General features: G+C 38.3%; 1 long non-coding RNA gene across 7 annotated transcripts in view; it reads left to right on the forward strand.

Annotated features, from left to right (window-relative positions):
• The window catches only part of LOC112532481, a 99,089-nt gene that overhangs the window by 4,783 nt on the left and 67,556 nt on the right, over nt 1-26,750 (forward strand). For 5 of the 7 annotated variants that reach the window (XR_003075276.3, XR_006939366.1, XR_003075280.3 and 2 more), the window contains exons 2-7: nt 2,698-2,825; nt 4,268-4,433; nt 7,411-7,554; nt 24,092-24,542; nt 25,033-25,095; nt 26,248-26,347. This is a non-coding gene — a long non-coding RNA (uncharacterized LOC112532481). Of the gene's footprint in view, nt 1-2,697; nt 2,826-4,267; nt 4,434-7,410; nt 7,555-23,697; nt 23,780-24,091; nt 24,543-25,032; nt 25,096-26,247; nt 26,348-26,750 lie in introns of all 7 variants that reach the window. The other 2 variants (XR_003075278.3, XR_003075279.3) reach the window with 2 other exon arrangements.

A 26,750-nucleotide genomic window follows, 5' to 3' on the forward strand; every position in this document is an offset into this window, starting at 1 on the left:
ATATGCCACTTAAGAAAACAAAGCAAAACAAAAAAAACATTCCTACAGTATTTCCTTATTCAATTTCAAATAATGTGTATTTTTAGGGATATCTTATATAAAAATCTTGTAAAATAATGTAAACGTCTGCTCTGCAGTGTGATGATACACAAAATGAAGAATTCATTGTGCAGAAAGTGTGGGTGGCATCCAGATAACCACAGTGATATTATGGATACAATGAAGTCTCAGTAAACTTCCAGGATGTCACCTGCGTGTATTGTTACTGACTTGCCTTGTTGCAGGTTACTTTTATTCACTGGCATTTTTCAGATATGGTTGTCATGGCTTTCAGTACACACTGGTCATGGAGACTGTTATTATTTTAGTCCCATGCTGAGGAGAATGGCAATGGGAAGAAGCACTCATTGCTAGCCCTTTGCAGCCCCCTGGTTTGCCTTCCTGATGAGTCAATCATGTTCTTGCTAATTACCAGATAAAGAGCAAGCAATCAGGCCAGGAGTTAAGAGAGGCTTTCCACGGAACAGGGAAAACTCAGAGCAGAATATTGTGAATACATGTGTGTGTATACTTATAGACACACAATTTAATGGGCACTGATGTAGAAAGTTGGCTATAGAATAACAGAAGGGTTTTTTGTCACTGTAGAAGTGCTGTAATATTTGCCGTCTTCAAGATTAGAAGCTTGCTGATCTGTAAAGGGTGAGCAGGAGCGCAGTTAATTTCCTTTGGAAGTGACTGAGTGTATCTGGTTGTTATCTTAACAGGAATTCCCTGCTTTAAAATGCTGGCTGCAGAGAAGGCATCACTATAGCCTTGTCAGAGGGAGCTAATGCAGCAGCGCTACATGGCCTTGCTTCTTCCGTTGGTGACATCTTAGCACCCACCTCCTTCATGTCTTGTTTGTGTTTCAACTTGCACGTTTGTTCTTCTCATCTACTTTGTATCTTCCAGTTTTCTGTCTCCTTTTGTTCTTGGTGATCTTGTAAAGCCCCAGGTCTGTTATTCTGAGGTGCAGGAGCTTGGTCTCTCAATTCTGCTTTCCTCCATGTGCTCATTGTAGACAGAAGTGTTTGTGTTGCTCCATTAGTTTCCTAACGCTTAGTGTTAAAATGTTTGGGTTTCAGCTTTTCTTAGCAATGCCAAACTTGATCTCTTTGGGCCAAAATTCCTTATGTAAATTATTGCCTCTGGCTGCCTTTGTTTGAGGAGCTTCAGCTATTATAGAAAATAATTCCATAATATTTAATTTAATAGCTAAAATAATTTAGCTATTATGGAAATAATAGCTTGTCCCCTCACTGGGGTCAAAGTGCTGGCCCTGGGCCCTGGGTACCAGTAAGTGTTGGTACCTCATGAGGCTGGGGCTACTTGTGGAGGCAAAGGTGGTGTGCCCATGGAAGGGTAAATGAATGGGGAAACAACTGAATTGTGCTGGATCTCATTTAAATGCTCTTGAGCACTTCTTCAAAAGCAATACTTGTTATTTTAACTGGCTGCAGCAATTAAGAGGAAATGTTGTCATCTTTATGAAGTATAGATCAAATCTGGATCTTGTTAGTGTAATGTTTCCATGACAAGATTTTATACATTTATTCTAAAAGAACTGGCTGTGGGGGCAGCCCAGAGAGAGGTGGTAGATAGAGTTAAATCCAGCTGGTCACTGGTCATGAGTGGTGTCCCCAGGGCTCAGTACTGGGGCCAGTCCTATTTAATAACTCTAATGATGGTCTGGATGAGAGCCTCAGTAAATGTGCAGATGACACCAAGCTGGGGGGAATTGCCTGAGGGTAGGAAGACCCTACATAAGGACCTGGACAGGCTGGATACTGGTCTTTTCCCACTGTAATGATTAAATGATTCAACTCTGGCAGTAAGAATAACCATTTTAGGAAGTGGATGAAGTGAAAAATAAGTATGCTCATCTACTGCAATGTGGTGCATCACTTTCAATATCAATTCTATCACAGAACAAGGCTCAATCTCAATTTATTGCTGACTATAAGTGCATGGGAATCACGAGTTTCTCATCAAGACTGCCCAGTTATCGATCAGGCTTTCTTGTCTTCAAAAGAAAATATTCAGACTATAAAAAAGAAAATGACTAAAATTTCTGCAAGCACTACAAATTATATGTGCTCCACTACAAGTCATGGTAGTACCATCTAAGAAGAATATGATACATAGAACTTGGAGGCTTCTGATTCTTATTCTTTCGGATCTGAGGAATCTGGAAGTGATCTATGCTGTAAATTAATAGATGTATGTGTTCTGTGAATGCAACTTCACAGTTTATGCTAATAGATTATCAAACAATGCGTAAAATGGCAATTACACAGAATATAAATCTGAGGGGCAACAGAAATCTTGTCTGCTGTATCTAAATCTCTTACAGTATGGGAGTCATTGAATTGCGGTAGTGTTGGATAGAGTTGACATAACAAGAACAATCAAGTGCTAACAAAGTGTGGTTGAAATTGTGAGTGTTCATGTTTGCTAAATACAGTGATAATGAAAACGAAAAATAAAGGGCTATAAAAAACACATAGATTTAGATGCATTCTCTATATCTTTTGACTGACTTGTAAAACATTTGTACTTCTGGTTTACCGTATTTTCAGTAATGCTGTTATGCTTTCCTCTTCTCTTAGTTTTAAGCCACTAACTGGATAATTATTAATTTATTGTATATGTTAGCAGAAAAATGCATGCGGATTGCCAGTGAGAGAAGAGTAATTTAGTACGCTGGTGAAGGAATAAAAGCAACACTGATCTCAGAGGTGTGAACCATGCTCACAGGATGGTGGTTGTGCAGCAGGTCAATGGTGGGTATGTTACAAGAAGAGCTTTAGAAACTGAGGATAAGATTCCACAAAATTTTCAGCCTTGTGACTTTTAAAATAGTATTCTAAGCTAGGCTTTGGAAACATACAGTGCTTATTAAGGAATCTAAACATGCCATCTCCCTCTTTTCTTTGAACTGTGGTGATGTGATGAGAGCTGCTGTACCACTTCATTATCTCTTGGGTGCTGATAAGAATATCAAAAGAGTATACATATAAAAGAGTACGTATATAAAGAATACAAAAACCAAAGAGAAGTGATACTGGTGAGAACACTCTAGAAAGCAAAGATGTGACTTGGAAAAGTACCAATGAAATTGGAGCTTCTACCCTGAAAATATAAAATTGTATATAGGAAACAGAAGAACTATGCAGTACCACTAGAGGTCTGAGTATCTGTGACAGAATTAATGGCAATCAAATAATCCATTTGTCATTTGAGTACAGACCTTTCTGAGAGTCTTGGGAATTCCACTGAGATACTTGAAGAACATGCCTCTTGCTTTAATACAGAATTCTTAAATCTGAATGCTTGAGCAAACTGAGAGTTTGGAATGGTCCAAAAGAAATTTAGTTGATCCTTTCCTGACTGTGACGCTGCATAGTTGCTTGATATCAGGATTCATTATGCTGAGAAATCAGAGCAACAAGCACTGTGCAAGGTTGATGAAGGTCTTGGGGAAAATACAGGGATGTAACTGTTTTATTATGCCATGAATCCTATGGGTTCACATCATAATACATTTAAAACACATTGGAATTATGTTGTTTTTTGGTGTTTTTTTTTTTTAGAGCTCCTGATGTGTTTCTTATCACTTGAGATGTAAATAGATAGCAAATTTCATTTATAGAATCTGTTAATTTCTGGATTAGCGGGAATTTTTAAACTGATTTGTAGAGCTTGTTTTTGAGATCTATTATATTCTACCCCTTCCCCCATAATTGACTGAATAGTCACTTCAGGATTTCTGCATAGTTTATACACTTTTCAACATAGAAATAGTAATTAAGGAAACTTTAGAACAGTTTTATAAGTGTACTCAGTTTAGGGAGTATATTTATTTTCTCAGTGTTACAGAAGAAAAAATTTGTGTGAGTTGTATATAGTGGATGCTGTAGAACTTGCATGAACAATATGGGTGTGAATTGAGGTTCATGTCTATATTTCTAATTAGATGGAGTGGGAAAAATCTCTATGGATTTGCTTCCATATTAAGGCTTGTTGTCTTCTTTTTAGTGGAAGTCAGAGAAAGGCTGTTTTAATTCACAGGACTTGGTAAACTTGAATGTTATTTTTCTTCTGAGGCTTATAACATTTAACAAAAATGAAACCAGGAAAGTTTTCTATTTAAATTACATTAGAGATATGCATATTTTATAGTAATGATCTGTTTTTTTTGGTTTGTTTGTTTGTTTTTTTACAGTATTTTTGAAACCTCCTGCAGAATAATGTTGCAGGGATAAATTTCTTGCTTCAGTGATGAAGATAGATTAGAATGACTGTTCTTGGCCTATTTTATTAAATGGTTTTCCTACGGTTTGCATCATCAACTGTTCTGCTAGAAGAAAATTTGTGGCATTTCCTTTCAGGTGAGTCAGAGGTTCTGCAGATTTGAATTGAAACAAGGTGAAGTATATTTGTTTTATTTTTGTAGCACCATTGCCAAGCAGGCAAGGGAATAAGAAGAAAGAAAGGAGAAGTACCTTCTAGCTGTTTGTGATTTGTGTGACCATGACCTGCTAAGAACCACACTGGTCTGTGAGGAAAGTCTGCCAAAAATTTAGAGATAATGGTAGGGTGAATTCTAGCCTGACGTTCTCTCACATACAGGCACATAAGAACACAGCAAAAATGTCTATTGGCTTTCTTTTTTAAGTTTATGAGAAACTTAAAGTCCAAATAAATCAGTATTCTTATTTGTAAGAGGGAACTTCTTACTATTCTTCTGTTCATGGTAGCATTTCATTTCCTGGCCTGTCAACTTTTGAAAACAACTTTGCTGCTTTGTTTTCTGCTTGTGTCAGGGCTGCTTTAGTTTGGCTGAGACAGTACCCAGTGAAAAGCCATCAGGTTTTAGGGTTAGCTCAGAACTTCGACTACTGGGCAGAAAAGAGCTTAAAGTGGGATCCCTATGGGCATGTGATCTGCTCTTACCGTGGGCTCTCCACAGAATCATGGACTGCAAGGAGTCACTTTCTATGACTGCTCTGGGCCACAGGAGAAGTGTTGCTCTATGACCTGAGTGCCAGCACTCCCAGCAGTGGGACATCAGGGTAGCTGTATGTCTTGGTTCAGATCTTCTCAGAAAGAAGCAGTGGAATCATGTCTCTGTCCTGCAGCACCTGACCCCTAACTCACCCCTTACCCATGTTTCAGGAAAGGGTATGCAATCTATGTTAGAATTTCACCGTCTCTACTCTCTTTTGGAGAAAAAAATGTCATTCAGATCTTCCAGGAAAGGCTCTGAATCTTTGGTCCAATGAGAAGGCTAAATGCTGAAGCTCCAAGTGCACATTGTTCAACATAAATTGAAGTTTCACTTTCTTAGTGAAGTCTCTTGCCAGAGAAGTGCCTGGCTTTCTCCTTGCCATCACCTGCTCCTCTGCCTCACTTACTTCACTCTGCCCAGGGAAGCTGGCACAAGGTTTGGCATCCCATTTGCTGGGCAGGTACTTCTAAGGCAGGTTCTACAGTGCCTTTCTTATGTTGTAATATCTTTAGAGTTACAGTCTGAATGTGACACAAACACTGAATACAGGCTGATACCTGTATAAGTTTTGAGTACACTCAGGGCAAAACTCTTCGTCTCTACACATGTTTGAAAAATAATTTTGGAACTCATTTTTTTGAGTATTAGCCTTTAACAAAAGATTGATTTTTCTGCCTTGAACGCTGCACCCTCATATGGAATCTTTACCTTTTTGTATTCTCTCTTGTAACCTTCTCAGAGGGTTTAGCTTTCGGTGTTTAGCTGCAAGTGCAAGCCTGTGAAGAAGATAATCTAATATTGATCTATTTTACAGGTGTTTATTATTCCCAAATGGAGGCATGGTTCAGGGTTTAGGCTGGCTGCTGTCCTAACCTTTCTCTTCAAAGGTCTTGCATGGCTTGTGCTTCTCACTGAAGGAGTGAGGGCAAGAGGGCTGCAGGTGCCCCAGGAGCAGATGTCCCCAGCTGAGGTGTTGTGTGAATCCTTCTTTGAGCTTTGAAAGCTCAAAGCTTTCATTCTGAGGTATTTATTGTGATAAGACTCTGACTTATAAAGATGGTGAGTGATGGGTGTCGCCATATGGCAAGCAACATCTCTTTGAGGACATATGAAAACATTTCCTTTGAAACTGTTTCACTATGGAATAGAGTACTAAAGAATGTTTATTAGCAGAAGTTTTGGCCTATGACCAAAAACTCCACCTTGGTATGGGAGAGCTGGGGAATTACACCATTGTATTCTGTGAAAAACAATGCAGGTGGGCACCTCTCTGCTCCCTCTTGTCTGCCACTGAGGCCCACAAGATAGGAATAAAAGAATTTCTGCTGAGATCCCAAAGCCAGAAACAAAGTCTCCATAGAGACCTGACTCAACCACTTTGGACATAAGTTTGCACCATTGTTGCCATCATCGTCAAGCAGACAACAGATTCTGACAATTCATCACTACTGAAGATCAACGTCTGAACTATGGGCAATGCTTGAATCTGTGGTGTTGACGGTCTCTCTCTCTTGCATCCTACAAAGACTCTTTGCTTTTATTTACTACCTTTTCTATCACCTGCCTCCCCTTCCCTGTCTCTCTTAGTGATTAGACTTATAATAAACAGTCTGGGCTTACATATGACCCATTGTGTATTGATGTTGGTAATAAATATATTAAAAGAACCTCATCTCCTTCCTATGAACTGTGCTGGCACAAGTGTGACTGTTTCTTAAATATGCACTTCTAGCCAGATTTCTTATGGACCCCAAACATCAAAGTCATCATGAAGTGCCACTAGTCACAGAGTAATAGAATAATTATGGTTAGAATAGACATCCCTTATCAAGTCTGACATTCATCACCATGCTTGCTCTTAGAATCATAGGATGATAGCACTAGACAAAACCAGCATGTCCATTGCACCAGGCCATATCATGAATTCTGTGGAATTTTGGCTGTATTGTGATGGTCTGCAAAAAGCTATTCAGTATCCTGACAACAGAGTGGCTTCTCTTGCCCAAGAAAGAATTGGTATCTTGATGGTAAACTAGAGACAAGAGAAAACAATCTGGTGCCATTCTCACCATTTGCAGCACTTGCATTAGCAGTCCCAATATCCCTTGAATATATCATGTAGCCTTTCTGACCTGAAACAAGGCATTTTATTTTCCATCCCAATTACTTTCTTAAAGTGCATCATCCATCAGAGTACTGGTTGCAGATTGAATCAGAACAGAGTTTATCATAAGACTATGTTGAGAAAATAGTCTTACTGGCAATGTAAATATTGTACTCAGAAATGTGAATCTTCTTGAAATTATGCATTGAGTTAGAGCAAATGACATGGTGTTTATCTCTTTCCTCTCTTTTAGCATCATGTGTTCTACAGAACAGGAGTTCTGACTACCTCCATTATGATGTTCTTTCCTCATTGCCTGCATCTTATCAGCCCCTGGGCTGCAGGCAGAAAAAAGTAGACCCCCTGGGCTGATCTGAATGCTGTCATTCATGATAAAGTGAGTATTAGCTTGAAACAACTGTAATATAACTTGTGGACAAATCTGTTCAGAAGTGTTGTTGAGTTCACTGAAATCAGCAGTGTTCGCTGTTTGTTGATGGACTGTTTGAGTCTTGCGGATTTTGTGTCATGTATTTCTAGCTTACATCCAGAGGCCTCAATTACAGAGGGATCAAGTGGTTTCCCAAACTTAGACTTACTTTTGTTACCTTGAACTAAAATTTTTTGAAGGAATTTATCAGAGTAAGTTGTGACAACTTGTTCCTTTGAGTCTGTCCCTGGTCTGTCAGAAGAAGGTATAAAAACTGTGTGTCAGATGTCACAGCCGTAAAACATGGGGAATATACCTACAAATATCTAAGTAATGTGGGCCATTACTTGGAAGCATGAAAAGTAATTCTTTCTTCTTTGAGAAAAGGTTTTGTGCACTTCAGAGTATCTGGCACTCAATACCTCAACTTATATGTGGTCAGTCAGCCAAGAAGGCTACTGTTTCATAGAATAGTTGACGTTGGAAAAGGCTTTCACGTTCATCTAGTCCAACCAAGTCCCCACCTCCAGGGGCAGTGACTGTGACCTCCCTGGGCAGCCTTTACTACTGTCCAGCCACTCTTTCTGACAAGGAGTCTCTCCTAATAGCCAACCTTAGCCTCTGCAGACAAAACTTGAGGCCATTTCTCTCTAGTTCTATTGCTGTTACCTGGAACAACAGGCCGACAGCCTTCTCACCACAACCTCATTTCAGGGAGTTGAACAGAACTGTGATGTCTCCCCTGAGCCTCCTCTTTTCTAAAGACAGAAGACATGTCTCCTGATTCAAAACCCAACCAATTTTTTCTGTAGTTTTTTGTGCAGCTGTTCAGCCCTCTGCAAAATTAAGTTTTATTTTTATGTGAAAAATAAAAAATAGTACATTTTCCTATGTCCAGCAGAAACATGTGGTCTTTTTCTTATGAAATCTCTCCTGCAATCCACTTGGTTTCTGTGGGTAGTGATTTCATAACGCTGGCATTCAGAGGTGGCCTGTACCAGCTGCAGGAAAAAGGCTATATCCACAGCTCTTCCACCAGAACTGTGTTTGGAGCCAAATTCCGTATTCCTCAGTTCAAATGACATAAAAGCAGTGGCTGAAATGATCTTTATAACATGCCAGATGAGAGCAAGGGTTTGAGGGAGATGCAGAAGTACTGATAACAATGTAACTGAGAGTGTATTTAGTTTGTTTTTATCATGGTTGTAGGAGCTTCAGCCTTCAGAGCATTTATAAGAATGGAGAATCTGAGATTTAAATGTGAGGCTTTTAAAAGAGTGCAGTAAGTCTCAGTGCAAAAAATTCTTTCCAGAGCTAGTTTCTTTGTTATTTTTGTGACTTTCCTTTTTCTATTTCAAGAATAATCCTTAGAAGCCAATGCCTTGACAAGCAAAGAAAAACTTCTGATGAAACAGAAAGACTGACTTTTCAAACCACAGTACTAAAATGGGAGAAATTATTTTTCTGCCCCTCTGTATAATCTTCTCTCATGTTTTTCTGTAGAGTCACAGTAACATTATGGTTGGTTCCATCAAAAACTGAAAAAGCTATGCCAGATTTCTGCCTTTTGCAGATAAACCTTTCTGGACAAGGTTACAGGTGACAAAAATGGATTTTTGCAAACAGAAGTTGGAGTAAGCATATCAACTGTTGTCAGAATTATGGTTTAAAAAAAATCATCCCAACTTTACTTAGTCTGTCAAAGTACAAAAACTAGGGTCAGAAACTTTTCCCATATTGTTTATCCTTGGACTTTGATGATTAAATATGACAGTAAATGCTGAGCCCAAAATTGCTTCTGTTTGTGGAATAAATGCTGTTACAAGCATGAATCCCTTTTTGGACTGTCCATAACTTGAAAAATAAGGGTTAAAGATACCAGATTTCTGTGGAAATCTTTTGGACAAAATTCATTGCACTTTGCTGTTCTGCTCTAAATCCAGAACATACAAGGATTTCCTGAGGGCATGGTCAAGCTATGGGATGGAGCATGGAGATCTCCATAGGCAAGTGAAGCAAAGAAAGGAATTGCATGACAGTTTGTTGGAACGCAATATCTGTTCTTTGTTTTCAGAGTTTTCTGTATTGGCTTCTCAGTACCATTTATTATGTGCAGTATGTCATTAATAATAAAAAAGTTTTCCATCATACTGATCATTTTGACTACATGAGCAATTTATAGAGCTCTTCAGCATGCTGAAATATTCAGCAGCATGGTCAAGTAGAGAAACCATTTTTGGGGCAGGTTGTATTTGTGCATATTTTCAGGCTTTTACAGCTTTGGAGCAGTGAAACCCACAAAATCATTCTGCACTTTTATGGAAAGGAGAATTTCTGGAATTCAACATAAAATCCTGAGTAAAACCAATAAGTCTGCATCTATAACCATTATTCAGTGCAAGTCAGGCCACCCCTGCAGCCGTTTTTCACTCTCTGAGGCGGGATCCTGCTCTGTCTCAGTTATTATATTCAGTGCATGTCCGTCCCTCTGTTGTTTCTCCCAAGCAAAATCTGACTGCTCATCTGCCTCTAGAGGCTGTGAATCATTCAGAACTGAGTGTGTCAGCCTGTCTAAGGAGCAATGAGTCCTGGGAGAAGCATCGATTGAGGTACAGGCTCAGAAAACAGCCGGCGCTGATTTCACAGTGGAGTTGTGTAAGGAGAGTAGCAATGAGGCTTTTCCAGAAGAACGACCCATGAACATGCATTAACAGGGAAGCTTTATCCTTCAGCACACCCAGAAATACAAGGTCATCAGCCCTGAGCAGATGCCAGTCTTAACTAGCCCTGAGAAACATGGGCTGGTGGGCAGGCAGCTTGCTCTGGCCTTGAGCAGTAAACCAACTGCAGGTGCTTTGCTCCTGGAGAAGCACACTCACCAAGTTCCAAGCACTGGATTATGCCATTGCTTTTCATCAAGTTTGAACGTGATCAGAAAAGCAAATTCATTTGAGGGGAAAATAATGAAGCATATTCTGGACTTTAACACTTAGTTTTGGCCAGCTGGTTGAGCTTTGGTGTTTTGTTTAAAGTGAGAAAATATTAAAGTTCTGGCACATTACTTTGTTATGCAGCTTTTGTCTTAACTCTTGGCTTATTAAAACTGACAGACTAGCATCACTCATACTCTCTCTCCCTTCCTTGTCTTTCCCCGTGCTTGTTTCCTTTAAAAGAGGAATTCCAGTTTCTCCATTAGTGGTAGGATTTCTGCCAGAAATGAATTTAAGTGCTGTGCAATGAACAGTTGATAAAACTGAAATGAAAGAAAACAAATGTAACATATTCAAGAGCCTGGTGCTATCGTTAAAATCACGCTTGCATTTAGTACCCAACATATTTCTTATTTAGGAGAATCGGTGTTTATTTCTTCATGGAGAATTTGCAAAGTGTTCTGTAACCTTATTTTGGTGTTGCTTTCTTCCAGCAACGAAACTCACAGGTTTATCCTCCTGCTCTTCTCGAGGATGGAAAGTCTTTCTAACATAGTCAAATGCCTTTATATATAAATGTATTTTGGTGGGAGAAGGACTAGAAATACCAATATACCATAAAGCAGATAGTGTGCATTTCTGGTTCACTAGGAAGAAGGAAGGGGAAATCCATCAACAGATTTCTTTTTAGTGAGATTGATAACCAAAGCCAACCAATTTTAGATTTACTTAAAATGAAATCTTCCATAAGTGAGGGCATGTCTTTGTTTTCTTTTTCTTCTTAGCGCAGAATTTTGGAAGTTGGACATAATAACCTACATAGGTCCCTTACAATCATTACAGTTCTATCATTTTGTAACTTTATTCATATAATCCCCTCTGTAAGTGCACGTGGATGCATAGCCATTTGAATCAGGAAGGGTATTTAAAGCATTTTGACAGTGCTTTACAGTAAAAATACATTTATGATGGCGATTGCTGTAGAAATATACGTGCAGAAAGAGATGGGGTTCTGGAAGTAATTGAGCTGCAAAATAATGGCCATTTGGAGTAATTCGTACATGTCGATAGGAAATGCAACAACTCGAGGGTCATCTGGGTATCTGTGGGTAGCTAGATGTTGTGTGTCATACTCCTTATCACATTATGTTCTTTTCTGTTGTCGGAAAATTCCATTATGTATAGACAACCTATGAAGTTCTCCATCTTTGCTGGCAATGTTTTTTAGTAATCATTTTCCTAAATTTATCGCATCTATCCACTGCTTCATCTGTGACTCGAGCTCTAATTTGTGATCACTATGCTGTCAAGAATCTGAAAATAATGATAGTTAAGTATAGTTGGAAAAAAACAAACATAGAAAAGTATAAGCAGATCTGTATTTTCCCTTCTGAATACACATGGTGTCTGACGGAAGGGAACAGTGCAAGTGAAATTGTTTCAAATGATCTAAATTGTATGTTAGTTAAATCTGAGTGTAAAAAACTGTATTTAGAACTGATTTTCATGCCAGCCAGAATGTGAATGAACACAGTGAAGAGCAATAAAAAAGTTTAACCAGCTCTGAAAATTCTTTACGATGACTTTAAGTGAAAGTAGTTATTGCAGTGTTTCATGAGACCAGATTTAAGTCCCAGTAAAGATAAAGAGTATTTGAAAATAACCATTATATATCATGGCTGCTGTCTCCGTGGCATCGTCAAACTGGTGAATGACTCTCCATCTTCTCACAGTGCCTAAATATTATTTGCTAAGGAATTTAAGGGTTAGGGGGGAGGAATGCTATATAAGTAATCTTCATGTCGCCTGATTTCTGTTTTGAAATTCAGAATTCTTCCACTTCCTGACAGCCCAGGGGAAATGTGGTACTCACCACATGACACAGAGCCATAAAGTACTTTTTTGTGCTGGATTTATTACTTGGGAAGATATTTTGCTGTAATGACAGAGAAGGAAAGACGGTCCTGTGTGGAGACAGTGATTCAGCAGAGGCAGGCTAAATCTGCAAATGTCCAATTATTAGAAATCATGTTAAAAATCAATGTATTACATTATTTCCTTTATTTCTGCTGGTGTAGGCAACTGTCCAGTAAAACAAAGCAGATATAGTGTACTAAAAAAAGAATACACTCTGAACAGGAGGATATTAACAAGCATTAATATTATCTCCTGCCACTTCAAAGTATTTAAATCTTTTACTCCTTTCCAAATGACCATCGGAAAGGCAGTGTTTGGCAGGAGCAGTTTGCTTGGAGCTGAGGTCTTATATGTTGACTTCAGCTCTGCCTGTGACTGCGCTGTAAAAGATTTGTTTACTGTGGTTCTTCTGCTGCTTTTATGAAAAGCAGAATGGATATATTCATTTTCAACATACTTGATTCTTTTTATTGATGTTAATTTGCCTAGAGCGAGTAAATCTGATGGGGCATGCTACCGTTATCACTCTAAATGGCTGTGATGACGCTCAGAAGGAAAGGGAGGGCATCACTGAATATCAGTGCTGTGCATGTATCTGTTCCTGACAGAATGAGACAGCTGCTGGCCCCCAGAAGGGTGATCGGCCTGGTGGGGGGAAGAAGCAGCCTCTTGGAAAAGAGTCCTGGCCTTGTCCTCACCTCTAGCATGGCCCAGAGGCCAGGAACTGCTGCTCACTAAGCTGCTCCTTAATCCTGCTCATAAAGACCTTTGCAGGTACAGTGTTCACTGGATCTCTTTAATGGGGCAGGTCTACAAGGCCTTACACCTAAGATAGGCATGCCAGGATATCAGCCTTTTCCTCTCTTCTTCAGCACAGAACCTGACTTCTTTACTCTCCTCTGTGCCACTTCGCTGTGATTATAAAGCAAGTCCCTCGATCTCCCAGTCTGCAACTTATCAAAGGAAGTTGCCACAAATTATTCCTTTCCTTACTAGAGTAGGGCCTGGGCCTATGAGGGAATACTATTTTTTTTCCCATCGAAACTTCCAACAAAGTAGTCATTAAAAAAATAGGCTGACTGCTGTAATTAATGCAAATGCAGCTATGCCATCACAGCATGCCATTCCTTTTCCAGGATCACTACAGGCTGCTTGTCTTATGGATATTAGCAGTTCCCTGGACTCTGGGATAGATTATATAGAATCATACATTAATGTTACTGTAGCTCACGGTATCATCTTGGAACACTAATTAAAATATCAATGTGGAGAAAATGTGCTTGAGAGAGTGTTAAATTAATATTCAATGAATTATACAAAAAGAGGCTTTAAATACACAAATTGTGCTGTGATTCCCATAGAAATAGGGGAAGTGAGGTAAAGTTAGAAAACTAAAGTTAGTTGGAAAAATCCTCTGGAAAGCTACAGGCTAGGGAGTAGCATAATTCAACAATAGAACATTTGTTCTCTGAGTGATGTCATATCCAGACTAGGCGATAAGCTGCTGAGGGGATGACTAATGTAACGGAGCAGCAAATAGGAACACGGAAATGATTCTTCTCTTTACATTGGGAATGAGGATGATAATACTGTAAATGGCAATGATTTTAAATTTCTTGTTTTTTAATGTTGGCTCAGGAAACTGAACTAAAACAATGTAAGTCTGACACTTTTCTGAAAGCAATTGAAAATGGATTGTAATGAGAAAATGCTTCAAGATCGAAGTAGCGGAGGAAAAAAAGAATCGACGGTAACAAGAACACAAAACACCCAAAACCGCCAGATAGCAAAGTGCATCTCAGGCTGGTGGTACACAGCAACGAGAAGCTGGAGCCTGACTTTGGTAGTCAGCTGCTAGTACTGACCAATCTGGGAGCCGTAGTTCTTTGTATAATTCTTGGCCATGATCATTCTCTTTCAAATCAAGAATGCGAGCATAGATTATGTGCTTCAGCAAAAGTACATGCATGGGTCGAATGAAATTTCATTTGTGGAAAACACTGGGCTATTTACTCTGCTCAGAGTTAATACGCTAGTGATCCCTTCTTCGTGCATTACCATTTCTGTAGTAAACCACTCACGCTCAGCCTCCTTTAATTGGGCATGGGCTAATGAAAAGTATCCATCATGTTAAAATATTTTTTCTACTTCTTTTATTATAGTATGTAATGGATATTATAAAATGAAATGTAAATATATATATCTCAATTTTTGTATTTTTCCCAGTGCCCAGTCTGTTAATAGACTGCTCCTTTCATCAAAGTACATCATCAAAGTTTCACATTTTCTGTGCAGCACACACTCGTGTTCCTATAAATATATGATTATATACATGTCACAGAATTTATGTAATAAAAACGAGTAGTCTGCAGATGAAAACACACAAATTAAAATTTAGTATATATATGAATACAGAACTGAGCTCTAGGTTATGTTTATTAAATATAGTTTGTGCAGATTGTGAAGATTCCAGATTTGCAAGATGCATTTTCAGTAAAATATCTGGATTCCTGTTGTTGTCTTCCTAGTTATTGATTTCATTTCAGTCGTTCGGACAACAGCTATCAGGAACTAAATCTTCAAAACCTTTCTGTGAAGGGAGTTATTTCAATTTAGTTGTTTTTACACATCACAGTCACAGTTGTCAGTGAATTTTTAGTTTATAAGTGAATTTCAAAGAGTATAAAATCAAGAATTTCAAAGGAAAATGGTATTTTGCAATTTTTTACTTTGAGCAATGCTTTCAGCACTGTGAACTGCTCAGTGGCTACAAGCCATGTGCTCAAGGCTAAATGCTTGCCTAGTATAAAAGGCTCACACTATGCCTTTGCCATGCTGTGCTTTGTTACCGCTCGAATGTGAAACATTTTGTACAATTACCAGACAAAACCTACATATATAAAATACTTAATTTCCTCTATTCCTACGTAATGTAGCTCTTCTGAAGTGCTGAACTTTGTTACCAGGCACGTAGAGCAAGTAGCCCAGCAGTCTATCTGGCTGGTATTAACCAGATTTGGCCATAATACTGTATGAAAAGAGCAGTACTTTTACTGTGTCCTTCAAATGCTTTTTCTTGCTCAACAACAATTGATTTCTTAGCATCTAAGGCTGAGTTTCAGTCACCAGAAAGATACATGATAAGAAAAGATTTCATATAATATACAGATTTTTTTTATTTCTTTTCTGATGGAAATGTATAGCCTGTATGTTCATACTTTTCAAACTATACTTAAGTTCCAGAGAACTGGAGCATTGTCAGGTGTGCGTAGAAAACTGAGAGGTTGGCAAATATTCTCCTATTTTCTATCCACCAGGAAGCTCTTCTGATACTTGTGTAATTTAAGGATAGGAATTCAAGTGAGTAAAGTCAATATAAATTTAGTTAGCAATCTACATTTTTTTTTATTAGTAGAATGTAAAAGAATATCTCTGTAAAGACTCATGTTCTTCAGCTAGCTAACTGTGAACAGCATGCTAATACATATAACAGGAACTCCTGCAGCTCCAACAGGATGTTAGTTAATCTGTTTTGTGGCAATATTTTATTTTTCAGGACTTAATTCTCACTGCATGCATAGCTAAGTATTGGATGCAAGTTACAATTTTCTGAGTACGTTTTTGGGGTTTAAGACTGCTATATTACTCTGCCAAAAGAGAAACAGTTACAGCTATCTGAGAAAGTCAGCGTACATTCATTATACAAAGATTTTATTTGCATTCATCTGGGCTTAAGAACAAAATTACCATGGCTTCTGGTTAAGGGTTATGGAAAGTACACTTTTTAATCATAAGCCTACTGAGGAAATCTAAACTTGTTTGTCCTGATCTGACTATATAGCTCATTAATACAAAAAGGTCTGTGGCTTTGTGTTGGTTTATGCTTCTTTAAATAACTCGTCATGTCTGTGTATTATAGGTAGCCTGAATTGTCTATGCAATACTATTTGAAATTTGTGTGAATTTTTTTTTTCATTATCTACCTTCCCGAGAAGTTATGCCGTTTTGCCAGTGACTATCATTAAAAAGGCTGTATTGTGATATACTCATTCAAAGACGGGCAAAAAAGCTGTGAAGGGACCGTAGTACAACTGTATTGGGAAGTAGCTGCGGGAATTGGGGTTACTCAGTATGGTGGAGGGAGTCATGGCAGACCTCATCATCCTCAACAATTTCGTGAAAAGTTGTGGTTACGTGGTTGTCCTCTATTCCCAGAGAAGAGTGATAGCATGAAAGGAAGTAGCCTCAAATTTTGCAGGAGAAGTTCAGGTTGCTAAAGGAAACATGACTTCTGATATGCAGGTGGATTGGGTTTGGACTAAATACCTTTTTTCCATGTTGAATCACTTTAAGATTCCATATTTACTTGTCAGAGTTGTGGAGTAAACTGTTGTTTCATTGAAATTGTTTGATTAGACTAAATAAATCATTCACTATTAATTTGGACCGTGACAAGAGATTTTAACCTTCAATAAATGAATTGGATTCCAGCATCTGCAGTAGTTAGCCAAGAGATAAAGAATCAGCCATCTCGTATCAGTGCTGTTGAATGATTTCTTTTTATTAATCATTCAGAAAAGAAAGCAGCTTTTCATTGTCGAATAATGAGAAAAAACAGGTCGGTTAAACGATTTATTTCTTTGTTCAATGGATTTTTAATTTATTCCTGTGTAGCTGTTTAGCATCAGCAGAAAAAATTACTACTGCTGTTTTTCACAACTTTCGTTGGCCTTTCCTGGTGCTTTCAATGTTTTCAATGATAGCTGGCAGCTTAAATCATATGAGGAGTGCGAGGGATTTCCTCCACCCCTTTTTCTGTCACTGGTTTGGTGTTTGAAAAGAAAGGATGAAATGAGAAGGCATTACATCCAGCCCTAGAACCACACCCACACAGCACACTTGCAGATTAGACTTTTATATGAGCGGTAGTTAGGATAGGTATCTTTATCGACACGGTTTCTGTTCTCTGAACCTCATTTCACTGCAGAGGGGGTTATCTTTTCTAAGCAGACAAGAAAAAAGGCATAGTTTGTCAAGACTGGCTTTGGTTCCACAGCACACCGCAAGCTGGACGTAGGTAATAAATTACTACGTGGTTTTTTGGAACCTATTATAAAATGTTATTAACAGCCATGTAGAAGTTGCCTTGCACTGAATAGCGTTTGCCAATGACAAAGAAATGTTCTTCTCTTCTCTTTGACAATTCAAGGGCAAATCCTTTTGTCAGCAGCACAAGTTCAAACAGAAATATCCAGACAGGAGGACTTCAATGAAATGTAGGTATTGGAAGGCATGTCTGGATACCACATTCCTGCGCATTTATTTTTAACAGCATTGCTTACTCGAAGAAGGGTTTCTAGCTGTGCCCACCAAGATCTATGGAGAGAGAGCATTTACTAACCATTCTGTTCACCGTTTGCATGTATATTTCCTGGTCAAAATAGAGCTCTTTTCCAATTCTTTCTCATCAGCAAGGGATGTGATAACTTATCAAGTCTTCAAAGAATGAACAAAGAATGTTTATCTCCTTACAATACTTCACTAATGTTGACCCAACAGGAAACCTCCTGACATTAAGTCACAATCCTTGGATGCATTTACGGGTAGGGTAGATGTTGCTCAGAGGGATATGGTGGGATAGGCAGACAGATGGACTTGAAGTTCTAAGCTGTCTTTTCCAACCTTAATCATTCTAGGATCTGATGAAGAGGACTCAGAAAAATTGGAAGTGTCAATAACAATACAGAAAGGAGAAAACGCATATTCTGAGTTTCTCTGTAGATTTCCCAGTAAAATGATCATGCTTTACAAAAAATGTCTCTTTCATTTGCAAACATCTGTTAGTGATTTATCCGCAGAAATCTAGAGGCAGTTCCAAAGCAGATCACCTCTCCGTCTAATTAGCGTTGATCCCTTAATGGAAGAGTCATATTTTTTAAATTATTCTTTCTTCTTAGCATTAGAAAAAGCAACAATTTTCAGAGACTTTAGTTTACGGTGAGAACATTCCTAAATATTCTTTTATGTTTCTATAGCACCCGATAAATTTCAGATTTTATTATACTTGCTATTACGCTTGACGCCTACAGCTTTTCAGTTTAGATAATAACGACCTTTAGATTTAGATAATTCCTGGCAGTTTTTACGCGTGAAAAGTCTCTTTATACATAAAAACATGCAGGGAGTTCAAGAGTTTGATGCATTTGTGCCATTTTAGGACCTTGCCCTATTTCTAAGCAACATGTAATAAAACCACAGCAGTAGCAACATACCAGTTGTTATAAAAGAAAAGTATAAATCTTCCTTTCCATGATGATGATATTTTAAATTTTGAATAAAAAGCAGCTGTCATCTTAAATCATGAGTGGTTGGCAGGACACTTCGTAAGAGACATGACATTCTAAAAGTAGAATAGAGTAAAATTTTATTCGGTGCAAAATTACTGAAGAGGATCATTTCTGACTTATTCTTAATTTTTCTCTTTTTTTTTTTACTAAATCTGTGAAAAACAGGAGGGAATTCTGCAAATATTTCCTATTAAAGTAATGTTTGTTTAGCCCGATTTTATTTTGGATAAGTATTGCACCACAGATGCGAAAGCTAGTGTTTTGATACAAAGTGCATACGAGGAAGGTATTCTTGTGTAGGAACCGTAAGAACATTTTCTAAGAAAAGCAGGTCTGTGTTTAGGATAAACAAGAGATATCGATAGGCTTTTGGAGACTCTCAAGTATTTTTCAAAGAGATGCTCAGTTGCAAAAAAAAAACAACATCATAGGAAACACCTTTATTTTAAGGAAAAGTTGATATGTGGACTGGAAAGAGCAAATTCTGGGATACAATGCTGTACGGCCCTATATACTTCTGTTTTCCCTATTTCGTACTGCGTGGTTGTCACTAAAGTATGGAAATATGAAGGCAACTGAAACGACGTTGTTTTCAAGGACTTTAAGATAGCCAAAATAAATAATAGCGATTGATAGCCAATGGAGCGTAAAGTCATAGTAAGATAAAATATACAGCAGAAATGTAACAGTGATTAGGTGAAAAAAAGTTCATGTTCCCTTAGGAAAAAAAAAGTTGTCTTCCTTCCAATCAATTATTACTGTTAGTATTAGAGTTGAACACACTGGAGGTTATCTGAGCCATATTGGTGGGGGTCAGCATGGTGTAGCACTAGATATAGATGTTTGTAGCCCGGTATGTTGCAGGGCGTTGCTGATCCTTTCTGTCTTACCGACACAAAAAAATTTATAATTATATGAGTATATTATTCATAAGTCATGAACTCTTTGTAAGATGACAGAGCTGGCTATTTCAGTATTTAGTTCACCCAAGGCTTTCTGTAGTGAAAGAATACTTTCATATATTCTTTGCTGCTTCAGGCATTTGGTGAAAAAAGTAAGAGAATGGATAAAAAGCAGAGTAACTGACCTAATTAACATCTTCCCAGTCACTAAATAGCTACCTGGTGAGTGAGTAAGAAAAGTAGAACTTGTTTCGCCCTGCTGCATTTCGGTAGTTACTCTTTGTATTAATTAAGAAATTATTAAAATATATTTATTAAAATGTAAATATTACAAATCTATACTTGATATTAAATGGTATGAGTTCAGTTATTCAGAAAAGAGACAGAAGGCAAAACAGAAATACACCTTCTGTCCTGTGTAGGATGAAAGAACGACTTAAATTTCTACCTAATTCAAAGAAAAATGATAAATTAACTACAAACTTGGAGACAAGTACTATTATTTTTAGCGTTTTGGACAGCATCGAAGTGCTTGTTTTTTTAATGTACTTTTTCAATAGAATTTTCTGCTGGACTAGAAAAGAGTAAGTACACTTACAGGATTATTTCTGAGACTCAAAATAAGAATTTAATCTAATTGAATGAGGGCCCTTTCAGTAATGAGATTTTTTTAGTATCTTAGTTATAAGAATTGCCTACGTTTGGATTTGAAGACTCAATAGCTTTGCTATCAACTTGCAAACTATTTTCAGCTTAAAACTTCTTTGTTTCTCTCCTCACCATATTGTGTCAGTAAGACTGCTAGTGGCCGGCTATTTTTCTTGAATTATTAGTCTGAGTGAGAAACAGGCATGTGAAAGACATGCTTACTAAAGCTTTTTTTTCTTTTTTAAGCAAGATCAAAAGCTCTTTTTACTGCACAGTAAATAAGAAAGAAATCTTAAAAACTGTCAGTTGTGAGTGACACAAATAGGATTTGAGAGAAGTGGTGAGAGAAAGGAAGAGATCTTGAGTAGGATCAGAAAGGTGGAAAACTAAGACAGGATTCAGGGAGATGCCCTACATGTCAATAAGAAATGTGGAAACTAATGAGTGTTCAGGAGAAAATGTACTGTAAGCTTTTTTGTGTCAGACGGAAAAATATAAACGAATAAATAAGGTAACGGGGAAGGAATTGGAATTTAAAGTTTAATTTAGAAATTAAACTATCAAATACTTAACAAGATATAAATATTTAGGATGTATATTCAAAAATGATCAGATCTTACACTGAAAATGCTTAGGAAAATCTATCCTGAAATAGCAGATAAAATTGCATGGATCGTAATTATTGAAGGAATTTTTATTGTATATACATACATTTTTGTTCTGTTTGTATACGTATTGATAGGATACGTATACAAACACGAGGATACTTCAGTATGAGGATAATTTAGTTATGTTGATTATAAACTTCTTGGCATTGCAAAAAAATCTTCTTGAATTCAGTTCTGCAGAATGCTCTATAAGAACAATGGCCGTAGAAAAAATCCGTATTTTCTATAGGAAAAAAAAACCGCACCACAAAATAGAAAAATGCACGGGAAAGTTTTAATCAGAATTAATTAGTTTTAATTTGAGCTGAAATTTTTAACTGCTCAGGTTTTGTTCGGAATACTTTATGAAAGTGGTAAGAGAGACAGCTAATTGGGAAAAAGATCTCTTAAAAATTTACAAAGTGTATTTCTTTCTGAATTCATGTGTGAATGCCACCATAATCGATTGGATAGAATGTGGATGGCACAAGGCATACACGCACCTTAATTTATTATCTGATTTATTCGTAACAAGTAATTTCTCACCTAATCATGAACTGGAACTTCTTTTGCTAATGCAGCCTTTTCTTCCTATACATATTCCTTTTCTTGTTGCCGTTGTCTAGAATCGTGAATGATGAGAGACAGTATCATTATGTCTGCCTTAGCCTAGGCAGTCACGATTTCCACTAACCATGTTTCTAATTCCACATTTGTCACTCTGAAATAAAAATTTTGCAAAAATGGCCGAATCAGCCTCGTTCAGTACATTGCTGACAATGCATGGTATAGTAGCAAATGTGGTTAGAATTACCATCGTGATTACCGTTGCATATGTTATTAAATTTTTCTGCCATACTGTAATGACTAAGCTTGGTAGATACAATCCTAAAGAGGCATTTTCCACAACTAACTTCTGGGATAATCTTTGCAAATCTTATATACATCTAAGAATAGATTGTTTATGACCTGAAAGATTCGTACAGCACATACCATCAATGTTTTCACAGCTACGACTGCGTGCAAGAAGCAAAACATACATGGCGGCACCATTTTGTAACGTGGCATGTGTCACAGAATCTTCATCTAGTAAAAATCCGCTCAAAGCCAAAGAATTAACTTTTGTTTACTTAGTTAGCCTACGATTTATTAAGCCTGCTCCATGCTTTAGCTGACGTGACTGGAGCTAGAAAGGATGCTGCTATTCTTCCCCTAAGGTACCAAAATACAACAATATATTTTCACACTGATTCGAATTCATACACAAAACTTTTCTGGCATCTGTATTTTCCTCTGTGTTCATAAATCGTGGTAAGTCTGGTTGTTAATAAGGTTAGTCTGCCTAAACATCCTCTAATCCGGGAATGAATGCCTCGCCGCGATATGCCTTTGCAGATCAAAAAACACATCCTGGTAAGTGGACTGTTAGTAGATATTGACATGTTAGGTGAAGTCTATTTGCACCAGGCAGAAGCATTTCTGTAAGCAGCAAAGCTAGAACAAACAGTCCAGAAATCCAGTTTATGCCAGCTGTTTTTCTCTACACAGAAGCAGTGTACTGCTTCAAGAAGCAATTTTTAAATGATAATTTATTGCACAAATGCTAAGAAAAAAGAAAAGATTTTCAGATTCGTCATACTTTTCAAGAAGTCATCAGACAAGTGGAGACAATGGAAAGCACTGGCAAGTGAAAACTTTCTTAAAAAATATTTGGTATACATTATGTGATGTCTTATGTCAAATTTTCCTATTCTGGTTAGCTTCGGTGATGTTAAATCATACCCACAAGCTTCACTGCACGAGACAGCATCAGATAGAGATGTATCTTAGCCCAAAAATCCTTACGTTTGTGTACTGATTGGAGTTCTGAGACTGCAGCATCACAATCATACTCCTTCTCTGGATGCACTCTGGGAGATGAAGTTCCCCAAACAGAGACACTTGTTCACCATTTCCTTTCTGATCAAGTCTGGGCTTGAAAGAAGAGATGTTTTTATGCCTTCTTTTTTATAAGATTACCCACGGCTGCCTCTTTTGCGATGCTGCCATTTTGCCCTTCTTGCCTCTGTTGCCATGTTGTACTTGACCACTAAAAAAACTGTTTCTAAATATTTCAACCTGGGATTCCTCACGTACTAACGTAAGCCGAGGAGCTGGGGCTTTTCCAGAGTGATCACTTTGCTCAGGAATCACACAGTTCGGGATGGGGACTCTAGGCAGCTCATAAGCAGAAGGTAGCCGGGCTCTGACATAATTGCTCCAAGACAGTGTTCCCAATACAATGCTGAAACTTATTTTGATTTGCATTTCTCTTTTGACCACTTGCAAACACATCCACTTTAGTGCACATTTCATCCCACTCTTATTCCTTGTAAGAAACACCAATGCAAATAAACCAGCAGAAAACAATGTCTTTCACTTTATTAACAAATTAACCATTCTGCCCTTGCTCCTGACCCTGGTCCCTGCTTCCATCTGCAGTGCTAGTTTATCCTAGTGTTCGTGGGACACTAATTGAAATGCAGAAAATAGACACAAGAAGAGAAAGAGGAGTAGCACTAGAACTTCTTCACTGGAGGGAATAACAAAAGACGGTGTTGTGCGAAAAGTGACAAGTTAACGGAACATCCTTACTAAGGCAACAGACTTAGTATGGAAGGTTAAATGATATGGTACTGAGTAAAAGAAATGACTATTACCTTATTTTTTTTCCTTTCAGTCTCTCTCATCATATAGATCTGAGGATGACCAAACCCTGTTGCCCCAAGTATTGCTGAACACATTAAAATGATTGCTCAGAGGTATAGCACCTACACATACAGCAGAACTCTGTAAACTAAGTACAAAGGGGAGAAGAAAGGGGAATTGTTAACATTCATTACCTCCTGTAAACTGGTAGTTGTTGTCTTCTTGTCCCATCCATATCCTGGAAAGCAGAATAGCAAAGATTCATTGATGTTTACAACGTGATAAGGATTGCTGGATGCAACTAACTACACAAGGCAAAGGACGGTCCCCTATCACTTTGCCAAATCTAGAAATATACAGAAGAGTTCAGTGTTGTCTTGTTTTCATTTCCTTATGTGAACAATTTTAAAAAAATTTTGTTACAGGCTGACACAATATCTAGGGCCTAAAGGCACAACTGCACATGTCCACACAGGCTCCAGGCTCCTAAATCTACTTCTACAGACAGGCAGGCCGGCACCAGCTCTGGTGCTTAAAGCCAGAAAAGATTGCAACTTCAATGGGACATAAATCCGCAGCCGGAGAGTCCGGCACAAATCCTGTGGCCAGAAAACACAGGCAGAGAGAATGGCACCGGCGCCGGAGCGTGATACCAGAGCCACAGACACAGAGGCAAGATGCAGCATTGGACTTAGAGCCAGTCAAAGGCAGGCAAAACGGCACACACCCTAGGCCTGAAGCCACAGACACTACCTGAGAGGCAAGCATGGTTCCCTGCATTTGGGAACAGAAGCAAGCAGGATGCTAGAGATCCATCTGCACCTTCCAGAGCAGAGGGACACAACAGGGACGGATCGTCTTTACCGCCATGCAAAAGTGAGTTTGCTCAGCCCTTTGACGTGAAATTTGGGGTAAATCATTTTGAGTACTACAGCTGGGTGGGTACAGAGCTGCATGTCAATTAACCATTCTGGGAATATTAGAGTTGCCAGCAATGTCACTGGATTGCAGCAGTGACACAGAAGTCTGTGTATAAAAGAGGGTGCTTTGACCTGAGATAATTCCTATTAGGAACAAAAAAACAGTTTCTCAGCTTCACATGATAGTAAATTGTTTGCACGTGCACTCTTGCTCGGCAGAATGTAGAACTGACAGAATGTAGAACAAGGGTTTCCTTATTGCTATCCGAGCAGGAATGAGACAAGACACTGCTATATGTGTAAGCGCACTGCACTTCTAACATCAGTTTCAGTTTTGGCTATAGAACTTAGGTTTTTGCTTTCTGAAAGGTGGACATGGACTAACAGGACAATACAGTTACTGCCTACTGATTAATGTTAATTTAGCACGCTATATTTTGTTCTAGGAATGAAGCCTGTGTGTCCATGTAGTGCTGCTGGGCATGGGTGTAACCAGAAAGCCTCATCTGGTAAGAAGCTCTTCTGAGCTGTAGTGTGGTTACCTCCTTCAAAATACTTCTGCATGCAGGGCGTGTGTCTGATGGAGGAGAGGACAGGCATTGAAGATCTCTGCTAACTGCAAAAGCGGCACAATATTTTGGCAGCAGAAAGGAAAATTGAAGAAAGTGCTCTCGAAGAAGAGAAGTTTGTGGGTCACTGTGCTGAAGTCTTCCTCCAAGAAGATACTTCTAATTTATTTCTTTCTTGCTTTCTGTCTGAAGTTGATGACAATGATCTTCCTCTGAAGAACAGCTGTGCGGAAAGACAGGGCAGGAGCAGGGAGTGTGACTTGGCACCCAAGATAGGTACAGACAGGCAAAAGGCTTATGGGTTGGGTGCACGGTCTTTCTAGTTAGGCTCTCTCTCTTTCCTTTCCTGGAACTGTTGTCACTCTGTGTTAGTCGTGGTCTTTGGGATTTACTGAATAGAGTACTTTACTGAATAGAATACTAACAGAATACTTTACTGAATACAGCTATGAAGCCACAGTGCAGCCTTTTAAGTCTTTTTGTTTTTCATTTCTTAGCAGAGATATGTGCTGAGTCAAATGGCAATATCTATATGAAAGTGTTGTAACTGGTACTTTCCTAGAGAGCTTGTGAACGAGAAACAACTCAAGCGCCCCTCTAAAGCTTCCTAGAAGAACACATACCAGCACCTGGTGAAGACCTTCCCCTGCGATGTGCCCTCACTCCTCCAAGACCCTGGCTGGATGTAAACGCAAGGGAAGAAGAGAAACAAGCGCGAACGTTTCTGCCTGCCAAAAAGAGAGTGAGGGAATGAATGGAGACAGCGTGTTGGCTCCAGCTGCACAACCTGGGCGTTTCTTTCTCAATGCCAATGCTATTCTGGGAATCTGACATTGTGTATAAACATGCACAACTATTATTTCTTTGCTGAATGTGTTTTAGAAAACTTTCCATCTTCGCAGTACAATTTTTTATTGACAATATTTGAAAAAACCTGAAGTTATGCTCTCCTAACCAGTATGTGTGGACATAAAAGGCTGTGTCTATTATCTCTGGAATGTAGTACAACATATCTGTCTTTTTTTTTTCAAAATATAAACAAACTGTGTCTAATGGAAATAAAAGTCATACTCTTGTTACTCTTCTGTGCAGCGAGGGAGGCACAAATGAAGCAGGGAATAGAGAAGACTGGATTTGGCAGCACTAAGACTTTTCTTGCTGGCAACGTACAGCGAAGCCGTCGATAGGAAAGGTAATAAAAGTCCAATATAATGCTATAAAACTGCTTCTAAATGCAACATCATGTTCACGACAGATCTGTCTTTTGTTAATACAAATGAAATTTAGGGGCTGAAGTGATCCAAACGTATAATCAGCAGGACATACGGTTATAGCTGAGTGCTGTGTGCGTCTTGCACCAAGAAGCTGTACTTCAGCGTATACAGAGGCTCTATCATCTTGATTATGATAGATAATAAAAATAGAGGTTGACTGATGTGCAATTACTGTGGCTCCTTAAATACATATATCTCAGCAGCCTATTGAGCAATACGCTTTGAAAGCAAATGAGATAGAGGAAAATTTGCTACAGAACACAAACTGTGAAGTTATTGTCCAGGACGCTGCAGTGAAACACGAATAAATGAAAAATAGCA

Source organism: Gallus gallus, chromosome 5 (assembly GCF_016699485.2).
Source record: "Gallus gallus isolate bGalGal1 chromosome 5, bGalGal1.mat.broiler.GRCg7b, whole genome shotgun sequence".
NCBI lineage: Eukaryota > Metazoa > Chordata > Aves > Galliformes > Phasianidae > Gallus > Gallus gallus.